Consider the following 14,100-nt stretch of genomic DNA (forward strand, 5'->3'; position numbering starts at 1 on the left):
GGAAAGAAGGATGGCTGCTTTCTGCAGTTGGGACTTACATAAGATGTACCTCTTAATCTGTCCCCACACCACCGCGAGGCATAGCCATGTGGCCCCCTACACTGCAGTGTGTTCAGGAGGGAAAGAACTTTATAGTTGGGACCCAGAAAATCATTGCAAGCCTGCTGGGAAGCCTTCCAGCGGGCTGAATGTAGTGAAGGAAGCCTAGGTGGCTTAGGTGGGACTCAGAACCCCCAGAATGGTCTCTGAAGCCTGTTGGAACAGAGATAAATCTGGGTCAGCAGGGAAGGGCTATCAGGGATGGTGGTCAGACCTAAAAAAGTTAGGGGCACAATTTATTACTGTTGCAGCTGCCGCTGAAAATTCCAGCTGGGCAATCAGTATCGGCGTCTGGAGAAAGCAGAGGATGGATTTTGGGGACCCTGACTCTTTCCCATGGCCATGAAGTTGAATGAGCCTTACTTCTCCTCACCCCCTCCACACTACCATGTTTGGGCAAGAAGCAGAGAGAGAACGAGGATATTTGAGACATTGAGCATTTTTATTAAAGAGAGACTGAACATTGCCTACAGGAATTGTTTAAATTGGATAGGATATTTTGTTTACTTCATTTTAATTTTCCTGACAACTAGTGGGTAAGGCCTGATTTGTTATGGATTAAATACAAAAGCTGCAATTTCTGTGCATCTCTGAGTGGTAGTGTATTAGTCAGAATCAGGCAGGTTAAGCTTCAGTGACAAACAGCCCTTACATATTAGTGTCTTGTAACAACACAAGTTTGTTTCTTATTCAAGCTACATTAATCAAAGTTTGCCTAAGACTCTGCTCTGGGATTTCACACTGCAATCCAGGCAGACAGAGAAACTTCTATCTAGAAACTTACTGTGGAAAGGCATGTGCTATCTCTTAAAGGTTCATTCAGCACAGAGGTGGCACATGATACATGTCACTTCTTCTTCTTTTTTTTTTTTTAAGTAGGTTCCATGCCCAGCGTGGAGCCCAATGTGGGGCTTGAACTCACAACCCTGAGATCAAGACCTGAGCTGAGATCAAGAGTTGGACGCTTAACTGACTGAGCCACCCAGGCACCCCACATTTTTTTTTTGAATTCCAGTATAGTTAACAGACAGTGTTATGTTAGTTTCAGGTGTACCATATAGTGATTCAACAATTCTATACATTATCAGTGCTCATCATGATAAGTATATTCTTAATCCCTGTCACCTATGTGACCCATCTATCTCTGTCTCTGTCTCTGTCTCTATCTCTATTTTATCTACATCTACATCTATCTATCTCTGTCTCTATATCTCTATCTCTATACACCACACCTTCTTTTTTTTTTTTAAGATTTTATTTATTCAGTTGACAGAGAGAGAGACACAGCGAGAGAAGGAACACAAGCAGGGGGAGTGGGAAAGGGAGAAGCAGGCTCCCCGCTGAGCAGGGAACCCGATGCAGGGCTCCATCCCAGGACCCCGGGATCATGACCCGAGCCGAAGGCAGACGCTTAACAACTGAGCCACCCAGGCACCCCTACACCACACCTTTTTTATCCATTCATCTATCAGTGGACACTGGGCTGCTTCCATAATTTGGCTATTGTAAATAATGCTGCAATAAACATAGGGGTGCATATATCTTTTCTAATTAGCGTTTTCATATTTTGGGGGGTAAATTCCCAGTAGTGGAATTACTGGATTGTGGGGTAATTCTATTTTTAATTTTTTGCGGAACCTCCATACTGTTTTCCACAGTGGCTGTACCAGTTTGCATTCCCACCAACAGTGCATGGGGGTTCCTTTTTCTCCACATCCTCATCAATACTTGTTGTTTCTTGTAACTTTGATTTTAGCCATTCTGACAGGTGTAAGGTGATACCTCATTGTAGTTATGATTTGCATTTCCCTGATGATAAGTGTGTTGAGCATCTTTTCATGTGTCTGTTGGTCATCTGTATGTCTTCCTTGGAGAAATGTCTGTTCATGTCTTCTGCCCATTTTTAAAACTGGATTATTTGTTTTTTTGATGTTGTCTTGTAAAAGTTTTGTATATATTTTGGACACTAACCCTTTATTGGATATGTCATTTGCAAATATCTTCTCCCCTTCAGTAGTTTGTCTTTTCCTTTTGATGATTCTTTCCTTCACTGTTCAGAAGTTTTTTATTTTGTCGTAATCCCAATAGTTTATTTTTGCTTTTGTTTCCCTTGCCTCAGGAGACATAGCTAGAAAATGTTGGTATGGCCAACGTCAGAGAAATTACTGCCTGTGCTCTTTTCTAGGATTTTGATGGTTTCAGGTCTCACACTTAGGTTCTTAATCCATTTTGAGTTTATTTTTGTGTATGATGTAAGAAAGTGGTCCAGTTTCACTCTTCTGCATGTAGCTGTCCAGTTTTCTTAGCACCATTTGTTAAAGAGACTGTCCTTTTCCGTTTGCGTATTTTTGCCTCCCTTGTTGAAGATTAACTAATCAGATAATCATGGGTTTATTTCTGGGCTTTCTATTCTCTTCCATTGACCTAATGTGTCTGTTTTTGTGCCAACATCATACTGTTTTGGATTGCTACAACTTTGTAGTATATCTTGAAATATATTGTGATACCTCCAATTTTGTTTTTCTTTTACAAGATTGCTTTGACTATTCGGGGTCTTATGTGGTTCCATACAAATTTTAGGATTGTTTGTTATAGCTCCATGAAAAAATGCTCTTGGGAGTGCCTGGGTGGCTCAGTCGGTTAAGCATCCAACTCTTGATTTCAGCTCAGGTCATGATCTCGGGTCATGAGATCGAGCCCCGTGTTGGGCTCCATGCTGGGTGCATGGAGCCTGCTTAGGGATTCTCTCTATCCCTTTCCTTCTGCTCCTCCCCTGGCGGTCTCTCTCTCTCTCTCTCTATCTCTAAAAAAAGAAAAAAAAAAGAAAAATGCTCTTGGTATTTTGATAGAGATTGCATTAAATTAGCAGATTGCTTTGGTTAGGATAGACATTTTAACAGTACTTTTTCTTCCAATCCAATATTCCATAAGCATGGAATATTTTTTCATTTGTTTGTGTCATTTTCAATTTCTTTCATCAGTGTTTTATAGTTTTCAGAGTACAGGTCTTTCACCTCCTTGGTTAGGTTTATTCCTAGGTATTTTATTCTTTTTGGTGCATTGTAAATGAGACTGTTTTCTTAATTTCTCTTTCTGCTACTTTGTTATTAGTGTATAGGAATGCAACAGATTTTTTATATTGATTTTATATCCTGTGCCCTTACTGAATTCGTTTATCAGTGCTAGTAGTTTTTTGGTGGAGTCTTTAGGGTTTTCTATATATAATATCATGTCATATGCAAATAATGAAAGTTTTATTTCTTCTTTACCGATTTGGATGCCTTTTATTTCCTTTTTTTTTTTTTTTGGTCTGATTGCTGTGGTTAAGACTTCCAGTATTATGAAGAATAAAAGTGTTCAGAGTGGACATCCTTGTTTTGTTCCTGACCTTAGGGGAAAAGTTCTCAGTTTTTCACCACTGAGTATATGATGTTAGTTGTGGGTTTTTTATATATGGCCTTTATTATGTTGAGGTATGTTCCCTCTAAACTGACTTTTTTGAGTGTTTTTTCCCTGACTGGATGTTTACCTTGTCAAATGCTTTTTCTGTATCTATGGAGATGATCATATGTTTTTTATCCTTTTGTTGTTGTTGTTGATGTGATAAGTCACGCTGATGGCTTTGCAAATGTTGAACCACCCTTGCATCCCAGGAATAAATCCCACTTGATCATGGTGAATGATATATATATATTTGATGAATGATACTTTTAATGTATGGTTGGATTCAGTTTGCTAATATATGTCGAGGACTTTTGCATCCCAAAAATATTGGCCTGTATTTCTCTTTTTTCTGTAGTGTTTTTATCTGGTTTTGGTATCAGGGTAATGCTGGCCTCATAGAATGAATTTGGAAGCTTTCCTTCCTCTTCTATTTTTGGAATAGCTTGAGAATAGGTATTAACTCTTCTTTAATGTTTGGTAGAATTTACCTGTGAAGCCATCTGGTCCTGGGCTTTTGTTTATTGGGGATATTTTTTTTTTAAAAGATTTTATTTATTTATTTGACAGAGAGAGAGAAACAGCAAGAGAGGGAACACAAGCAGGAGGAGTGGGAGAGGGAGAAGCAGACTTCCTGCCGAGCAGGGAGCTGGATGCGGGGCTCGACCCCAGGACCCTGGGATCATGACCTGAGCCTAAGGCAGACACTTAACGACTGAGCCTCCCAGGCACCCCTATTGGGGATTTTTTGATTACTGATTCAGTTTCATCACTGATCATTGGTGTGTTCAAATTTTCTATTTCTTCCTGATTCAGTTTAGGGAGGTTATGTTTTTAGGAATTTATCTATTTCTTCTAGGTTGTCCAATTTGTTGACATATAATTTTTTATAATATTCTCTTATAATCCTTTGTATTTCTGTGGTGTCAGTTCTTATTTCTCTTCTTTCATTTCTGATTTTGTTTATTTGAGTTCTCACTCTTCCTCGCTCCCCCCCCTCTTTTTTTTATGAGTCTGGCTAAAGGTTTACCAATTTTGTTGATATTTTCAAAAACCAGCTCTTCTAACCAATCTGTTCTATTTTATTTTTAGTTTCTATTTCATTTATATCTGCTCCAATCTTTATTATTTCCTTCTTTCTTCTGGTTTTGGGTTTTGTTTGTCCTTTAGGTGTAAGGTTGGTTTGTGTATTTGAGATTTTTCTTGCTTCTCGAGATGGGCCTGTATTGCTATAAATTTCCCTCTTAGAACAGCTTTTGCTGCATCCCAAAGATTTTGGACCATTGTGCTTTCATTTTCATTTGTCTCTGTGTATTTTTTTATTTCCTTTTTGATTTCTTGGTCGACCCATTCATTGTTTAGTAGCATGTTATTTAACCTCCATGTATTTGTGTTCTTTCCAGATTTGTGTGTGTGTGTGTGTACATGTGCATGTGTGGTTGATTTCTAGTTTCATAGCATTGTGGTCAGAAAAGGTGTATTGTATGACTTTAATCTTTTTTAATTTGTTGAGGCTTGTTTTGTGGCCTAACACATGATCTATTCTGGACACTTGAAACGAATGTGTATTCTGCTGTTTTAGGAGGGAGTGTTCTAAATATACCTGTTAGATCCATCTGGTTCAATGTGTCATTCAAAACCACTGTTTCCTTGTTAATTTTCTGTTTGGATGATCTATCCATTGATGTAAGTAGAGTGTTAAAGTCCCCTGCTATTACTGTATTAGTATCAATTACTTCCTTTATGTTTGTTATTAGCTGTTTTATGTATTCAGGTGCTCCCATGTTGGGTGCATAAATATTTATAATTGTTATATCTTCTTATTGGACTGTTCCCTTTATAATTATATAGTGTCCCTCTTTGTCTCTTGTTATAGTCTTTGTTTTGAAGTCTATTTTGTCCAATGTAAGTGTTGGTACCCCAGGATTCTTTTCACTTCTGTTTGCATGATAAATGCTTTTCCATCCCTTCACTTTCAATTTGCATGTGTTTTTAGGTCTGAAAAATAGTCTCTTGTAGGCGGCATATAGATGGGTCTTGCTTCTTTATCCATTCCATCACCCTATGTCTTTTGATGGGAACATATAGTCCGTGTACATTCAAAGTTATATTGTTAGATATGTATTTATTACCATTTTGATATGCTTGTTTTAAGTTTGTTTTTGTAGTTCTTTGCTGTTCCTTTCTTCTCTTGCTCTTTTCTCTCATGATTTGTTGGCTTTCTGATATACTTGGATTCCTTTCTCTTTATTTTTTGCATATCTATTATTGGTTTTTGATTCATGATTACTGTTAGGTTTATATACCACATCTTATGCATATAGCAGTCTATAAACAGTTGGTTGCTTAAGTTTAAACCCATTCTAAAAGCACTAAATTTTTACTTCGCCACCCTCCACATTTTAGATATATGGTGTCATACTTTACATGCTTTTATTTTGTGAATCTTTTGACTGATTTTTATAGATACACTTAATTTTACTGCTTTTGTGCCACCTACTTTTCTTACTCCTGCTATGGTCTTTCCTTAACACTCAGAGAATCCCCTTTAACATTTCTTGTGAGGCTGGTTTAGTGGTGATGTATTTCTTTAACTTTTGTTTGTCTGGGAAACTCTTTTATCTCCCTTCTATTCTGAATGGTGGCTTTAGTGAATGGAGTATTCTTAGTTTCAGTGGGTTTTTGTTTGTTTGTTTGTTTTCTTTTTTCTTTCAGCACTTTGAATATATCATGCCACTTTCTTCTGGCCTGCAAAGTTTCTGTTGAGAAATCTGCTGATAGCCTTATGGGGTTTTCTTTGTATGTAACTGTTTTCTTTTCTCTTGCTGCTTTTAATATTCTCTATTTATCAACTACTTTTTGTCATTTTAAATACTATGTGTCCTAGTGTGGACCTCATTGGGTGGATTTTGTTCGGGGCTCTCTGTGCTTCCTGGATCTGGATTTCTGTTTCCTTCCCCAGATTTGGGATTTTTTTTTAGCTGTTATTTCTTCAAATAAATTATCTGGCTTCTTTTCTCTCTCTTCTCTTTCTGGGATGCTTATAATGTGAATGTTTTTATACTTGATGGTGTTGCTGAGTTCCCTTAATCTATTTTAATTTATTATTGTTATTTTTTCTTTTTCCTGTTCAGCTTTATGGCTTTCCATTACTTTTTCCTTCAGGTTGTTGATCTTTTCTTCTGCTTCCTCTAGTACTATTTATTCCCTCTAGTGTATTTTTAATTTCAGTTACTGTGTTTTTCATCTCTGATTGGTTCTTTTTTATCTCTTTGTTAAGGGTCTCACTGAAGTCCTCCACTCTTTTCTCAAGTCTAGTGAGTATCTTTATGACCATTACTTTAAATTCTCTATCAAACATATTACTTATCTGTGTTTCATTTAGCTCTTTTGCTGTGATTTTGTCCTGTTCTTTCATTTGGGACATATTTTCCTATCTCCTCATTTTGTATAACCCTTTGTGTCTGTTTCTGTTAGAAAGTCAGCTACATCTCCTGCTCTTGAAAGTAGTGGCCTTATGAAGAAGAGGTCCTTTAATGTCCTGTAGTGCAATGTCCCTCGTTCCCCAGAACCTGGAACTTCAGGGGTGTCTCCTATGTGTGTTGTATGCACCCTACTATTGTGGCTGAGCCACATTTGCCTTCAGTCCAGTTGTCTACAATGGCTTTCTTTTCTTTTTGTGAGCAGGGTTTGGGCCCTGTGTTGTTAGTGGGCCAGTCTGGGGCTACCTTGGGCTTGAGTTTAGTCAGACCAGTCATTTGCCAGAGCTGCGGTGGCATAGAGATGCCGGGCATTCTCCCTGTGCTGTCTCCTGAGAAGCTTTCCTTGGTGGGTGGGGCTTGTAGTCAGACCAGATGTCTTCCCCCAGCCCACTGCTGGGGCTGCAGTTGGATTGGTGGGTGTGGGTGTCTTCCCCTCTCCCTGGGGCAGGGATCACTTTGGAGTGATGCTGGCCTCTGTCAGGGATGCCTGCACACTGCCAGGTTCATGGTGCCACTTTGGATGGACTCTTTCCAAGGGTGTGTTGGAGGGGGCAGATCCACCGAAAAACGTGGAGGGAGGAGCACATGGCACCAGCAAGGTCCTCATAGGTCTAGTCCGCTATGGAAGGGCCCTGCAGCTGTGCAGGAAAATCCTGCCCAGGCTGGGATGGAGGGGGTGGGTTTGCAGAAGAATGTGGGGGTGGGGCATGCTTTTGGCAAGCCAAGTGGACAGTGTTTGCACTGTGCTGTTTCCCCATGTGTCCCTGGTATCTAGGTTGCCGGGGGGGGGGGGCTGGCAGGGGATGGAAATGGCACCCTCCAGCTCTTTTGTTCTTGCAAAAGTCTCCCAAAGATTCCTGCCTTTATAGCACTTGCTCTGAGATTAGTAAATAAATCTCCTTCTCATATACCCCAGGCATTTTTCAAATTGCTGCTTCTATGCTGTCTTAGCGGGGCTGTTGGTTGTGCTGTCTCGTTAAGGGGCCCCCAAACCCTGACAAACACTTGCACTTCTCTCGTGTTCTTAGAAGTTGGATAAACTTAATCACAGCTTTTGGGACAACAGGTGTCTTACCTGGCCAGATGACACCCAAAAGCTCACTGTAGTATCTGGGTCTTGAATTTTCTGTGGGTTTGCTGCCCATCCTCTCCCTCACAGATGCTCCAGCAAAGCCCACAGGGTGTCCTGCAGCAGGGGCAACTCTTACAGGTTAACATTATATCATCCATGTAATGGACCTGTTTCACTGATGTGGGAAAAGAGAACAGGGACAGGTCCCCCATACTATCCTGTGACACATGGTTGGGCTGTGCAGATAGCCTTGGGGGGTGGTGCTGGAAAGGTTTATTATTATCCCTCCCACGTGAAGGCAAATTGATCTCATCTACTAGAAACCTGTCAGAGTCTTTTCCACGAATCTCCTTGAAGATGAAGCACTTTTGCAGGAACGCTTTTTGCCAAAGCATCAGATAAAACAGTAACTGTCTGCAAATGACAAAAGACTTACAAATGGCCATGGTTATAGATCTGATGAGAGTTCATTATAATGCAATTGACCAGGGGATTTGGTTATTTCTCTGACATACATTTAAAAATTATGACGGGGCGCCTGGGTGGCTCAGTCGTTAAGCGGCTGCCTTCGGCTCAGGTCATGATCTCAGAGTCCTGGGATCGAATCCCACATCAGGCTCCCTGCTCAGCGGGAAGCCTGCTTCTCCCTCTCCCACTCCCCCTGCTTGTGTTCCTGCTCTCGCTGTCTCTGTCAAATAAATAAATAAAATAAAATAAAAAAATCTTTAAAAATTATGACGATACCATTATACTAGGACATTCCAGAGTTTGGGCAATTTCATACAAATATACCCTAAAGAAAGTTTAGCATTGTTTCTTATTTGACAATGCTTTCCATGAAATTTAACATGTAACAAAAGTTACAAAGTTGTAAACAACTTAGCTTTTTTAATAGGGGAGACTTAGTTTCTTGAGTAATCAAAGAGCTGATAAAGACAAAAATGACAAAACACAGAATCTTTGTTTTCCAGGCAGATTACATCAAAGGTAAAGAAAAGCCTTTGTTTACAATTTCTTATTAAGAGCAAACCAATCATCTAAGAAAACTTTCTCCCTTTAACACAAAGAAAAGTAAATTCTAATTTTGTACCAGTGTACTTTTGATAGTAAAACTGTTTTCTTTTTAACTTACGTAAGTCTATTTGAATCATAGTTCGACTACATATAAAATTCCTTTTTCAATATTTCTTTTCCACAGACCTTCTCCAACTTTCTGTATCTATTCAGCGTTCATTCCCAGTCTGTAGCTGTGACTCAGGTCCCCACTTCCATGGCTAAAGCTTTTTATTGTTATTTGTGATCTTTCAGAGGCTGTGGACTGGGTTCTGGGGAAGGGAGCTCCTACAGCAAGCAGTATTTTAAATAGCCTCCCTCCCCCGCCCCCCCCCTTTATTTTCTTCAGTCTCTGTGAGCAATGATTTGTTTATCTCTTGGGCTGTTTACATTTCAAAGACACGATAAGATTTACAACATCAAGGGAAAGAGAAAGAATGCAAGTTTGTCCCCTACGAGTTTTGGGATCATTGCAATTTAAAAGGTTCTTTCCTATTACTGGTCAGAAGGCAGGGCACATTTTATCCATTTTCTCATCAGTTACCATAATATCCTTCTCTTCATTCTTATCATGTTCTCAGAGATGCCATCTCTTAACTCCTACTCAGGCTTTGTCACAAATGCCCGGATCTTAATCCAAAGCATCTGGAGCCCTCCTAGCTTTTTACACAGGGTATGCTAAGACCTCTTGTTTTTTGTTGTTGTTGTTGTTGTTTTTTTTAAAGTAGGCTCCACACCCAGCCGGGAGCCCAATGCAGGGCTTGAACTCACAACCCTGAGATCAAGACCTGAGCTGAAATCCAGAGTTGATCGCTTAACCGACTGAGCCACCCAGGGGCCCCTAAGACCTCTAACTTACCATCCTGCCCTCCCACCTTGTCTGCCAGCTCTGAAGCCTGCAGACTGGTGGACACCAGCACGTCCTCCCCTGATAGCTGTAGCTTGCTGACTCGAGCTTCAGCCTGGAGGGGGGCGTCGGTGGCCCGCAGAGCTGCCTGAGGCAGAGGCCAGCCCACTGCGTGGCCTTGCTTCCCTTCCCTGCCGAGGAGAACTGTGTGCACTTCCTCAAACAAGCCCCTTGGAGCAGCTGGTGTTTTCAGGGTGTCCTGTACTCATGCAACAGGCCACAAGCATCTGACATGTGGGCCACCCCTGCCCACACAGAGGTCACCGGCTAACCCAGGATTTCCCTGCCATGACCTCATTCCCAGGGCCCATTTCTCCAGTTCCCTGGCTGGCCCACCCATTGCTGGTTTGCAGCCTCCTCTGGAGCTTCTCCAGGGAAATCTGAAACCAGCGTCTGTTGGAGGAGGGCAGGGAGGGACTGAAGAAAAAGGCAGGCCACTCTAGGGTTGGTAGGTGGCAGTTTTAATAAGCAAGGGAATTTACATACAAGACTTGGCTGGGGGGGTGCAGCAAGGCAAGTGGATCCCCACACCCACCCACCCACTGCATCTTAAAAGTTTAGAAAGAAGCCTTAACTGTGTCAGTCATGTATATCGTGCAGATGTTCTCAACACATCCCTATCTCAAGGCTGTGTCCTTGGAGCAGCCTCTGGGAGCAGGGAAAGGCATGCGGAACCCACATTCCAAGGACAGAGGAGGGGGTGAGGAGCCTCCAATCACTTGGGTCGGGCTCACACGTCAACTGGCGATCACCTCTTCTTGATGACCGCACCCAACCCCTACTCAACACTTCCGCTCCAATCCCATTCCAGTCCTCATGCTGCAGCTCAGGTACCAAGTCCCCATTTTGCTTGGACAGCCTAGCACTTTGTCAGTGGAAGACCCTCAAAAAAGCCTTTCGGCATCCTTAAAAACTCCCAGATGCCAGTGTTACAAATCTGTTTGTCCACATTTTTCTCTCCTGCTCCCATGACGGAGCTTTGATAACGGTATGACTGATGTGAAAATTTAGGCTCTCCCTTAATAGAATAATACTGGCTGGAAGCAAAGGCACAAAGAAAAGTGTGGCTGCTTCCCCTGCATCCATTCTCCCTTCTCTTGGTAATGACCTACTTTTCGTTTGGGTCTTACTCTTCTGTCCACTCCAAGCAGCCAATGAGGGAAGTTGGTTCTACTCTTTGTTCGAGAGGTGGGGTAGAGGGCTCAGGCCTAAGGAAATAAGCATCGCCTTACATCCTGTGGCCACAGTGCAGACCATGAGGCCTCATTTGAACCACTGAGACCAGAGAAGCCTGTGGTGGTGCCTCTTTGCTTGCACACCTCAGGGGGGATAGATGGGGCAAGAGGGGCTGGAGTTGCATAATTCCCTTTCCCATGTGGGAGGATAGAGCAGGTCAGAGTTGGGTATTTCTGTTTTTTCTGGTTGCTTAAGTAAAACCCAAGGTAGTTAGGAAAAGTTTCTCCTGAGGACAGGCCTTGGTAAGGCATTTCAAAAATGGTTCCTTTCTCCCTCCCCCTGTGAAAGCATGAGGTGCTTGTATGTTTAATGTTTTGAGGAACCACCAATCTGTTTTCCACAGTGTTCGCATCTGTTACATTTCCGCCAGCAATGTACAAGAATTCCTGTTTCTCCACATCCTTGCCCACATTTGTTACTCTCCTTTTTGCTGAAAGTCATCTTCCTGGGTATGAAGGGGTATCTCATTGTGTTTTTTTTTTTTTTTTAAGATTTTATTTATTTATTTGACAGAGAGAGAGACACAGCGAGAGAGGGGACACAAGCAGGGGGAGTGGGAGAGGAAGAAGCAGGCTTCCCGCTGAGCAGGGAGCCCGATTTGGGGCTCGATCCCAGGACCCTCGGATCATGACCTGAGCCGAAGGCAGACGCTTAACCGTCTGAGCCACCCAGGCGCCCCTCATTATGGTTTTGATTTGCATTTCTGGAACGACCAATGATAACGTGTTTGTTAACTATTTGTCAGGACCTCTGTACATTATTAAAAAGTATTGAGGAGGGGCGCCTGGGTGGCTCAGTTGGTTGACCATCCGGCTCTTGATTTTCTTTCAGGTCATGATCTCAGGGTTGTGGGATCGAGCTCTGGCATTGGGCTCAATGCTGGGCATGGAGCCTGCTTAGGATTCTCTCTCTCTCCCTCTCCCTCTGCCCCTTCCCACCCCACCCCCACCCCTGTGCTCTATATCTCTAAGGAAAAGAAAAAGAGTATTGAGAATCCCAAATTCATCTGTGTAGTTATAGCTAGTGATGCCACATTTAGACACTAAAACCAAGAAATTTAAAAAATATTATTTATTAGTTCTCTTACAAACAACAGTAATAAACTCATTACATGTTAACATCGGAGCAATGACATCATCACATATCATGTAGTTTCTGGAAAACTCCACCATATACTTAGAATGAGCATGAAAAAGGTAAATATCATCTTAATTATTATTTAAAATATTTGATCTCATACGTCTTCCCCACCCCCAACTCCAGAATGAGTCATGATAATTCAATTCAGTTTTACTCAAGATAAGTAAGACTAAAAACAAAAAATTTTTTTTTCTGGTCTGAGATTCCTCTCAACCCAGAAAACATGTACTTGGGGGCGTGGGGAACATGGACACTGGAATCTGGATTGTACTTGGTTAGTCATAGAAAGGGCAGAAAATAGTTCTTTAATCTGGATATGGACCTGCTGACGCCTGCCCATTTTAAAAGTAATACTTTTCTGGCCTTTCAGAAATGAAAACTGGCTGGTTTTAACCTTTCGTTAATCTCCTTAATCATGTGATTTTTGAGAGTGGGTGGGCATGGAGACCTAGAACCCAGTGGTTCTCAAAGTGTGGTCTCCAGACCACTCTCAGCAGCATCACCTGGAACTTGTTACATGTGTAAATCCTCAGCCGGCCGGTACCTGCTGATTCAGAAACCCTGGAGATGCCCCCTCCGTGGCCGAACCAGGCCTCCAGGTGATTCTGATTTGCTAACCATGTTGCTAACAGTTTGAGGGCTACTAAGGGGTGACCTTTTCCATGTTACCTTCTGTCAGTGTGATCTCCCTCCCTGTGCCATACTTCCTTCTTCTTTCCTTCCATCCATAAACATTGAATGTATTGATCCCTTATCAGTGCTTTTATAACACTGATTCGGAAATGTAAGCATTCACACGTGATGCGTCTGTGAACATCACATTCGTGCAGACCAAATTCAGAGCATCATTTATAGCAATCCCACAGAAACTAACTTGTAAGGGGGCGTGTTAGTAATGTACAGGTAGAGCTTTTTACTAGGTACAGTTCATTACCCGGGACTTAGTTTACCCTTCTTTTCCCAGCATACCTCTAGTAAAAATCCTTTTAAACGCTGAAGCTCTGTGATCCCCAGACGCTTGGCTGCCCTCTGTCAGTGTTACCCAAAGATTACTCTGCTATGGCTTCTGTTTAGAAGTTCAGACTGAAGGTTCAGTGAAAGGGGGCTAGTTTAGAGGACGGAGCTAAGGACAAAAAGATTCAGAGTTCTTAGAAAGCATTCATTAAGGAATGTGGCCAGGAGAATGGACTAATCAACCGAATCAATCAGAAGCTGGGGAAGGATCTCAGTCAATCACAGGATGGGGTCCAATTACATAGGGTAAGGAGTGTGTGTGTGTGTCTATTTACGTTCCTGCTAGGGTTTTCCTTGGGATTTCTAAACTGGGACGTTAGGATGGAATTAATATGAAGCCACTGTTCTTTATACCATATATGGTGTGGACAGAGTCCCATGCTATTCAAGCTTGAATGACCATGTCGACATGAAAGTAAGACCTACAGTTCTGGCGGTTCTTTCCTGTTCTTCCAGTGACCTTGGACCTGCTGCTGAGAAGCAGGTCGAGTTCACTCATTGATACTACAGAGCTGGTTTTGTCATGAGGTTGCAGTTGGTTGGTGTGTCAGCGTGGGACTTCAGAGTTTTCCAAAACCGAAGAGATCACGGGAGATGCCTCTTGGGTGAGTGTTCGACTTCTTTGATTTTGCTCGTGCTTTATGACTTCTGTGAGC

The 14,100-nt window shown here is 41.9% G+C and overlaps 1 protein-coding gene across 1 annotated transcript in view; it reads left to right on the forward strand.

Moving 5' to 3' along the window:
* FBH1 (F-box DNA helicase 1) overlaps nucleotides 1-14,100 on the forward strand; it is a 150,729-nt gene that overhangs the window by 136,321 nt on the left and 308 nt on the right. The window contains exon 22 of the transcript XR_004301967.1: nucleotides 13,901-14,049. The gene's annotated coding sequence lies outside the window, so the exon portion shown is untranslated. The remainder of the gene's footprint in view (nucleotides 1-13,900; nucleotides 14,050-14,100) is intronic.

Source organism: Phoca vitulina, unplaced genomic scaffold (genome assembly GCF_004348235.1).
Source record: "Phoca vitulina isolate PV1807 unplaced genomic scaffold, GSC_HSeal_1.0 scaffold33, whole genome shotgun sequence".
Lineage (NCBI taxonomy): Eukaryota > Metazoa > Chordata > Mammalia > Carnivora > Phocidae > Phoca > Phoca vitulina.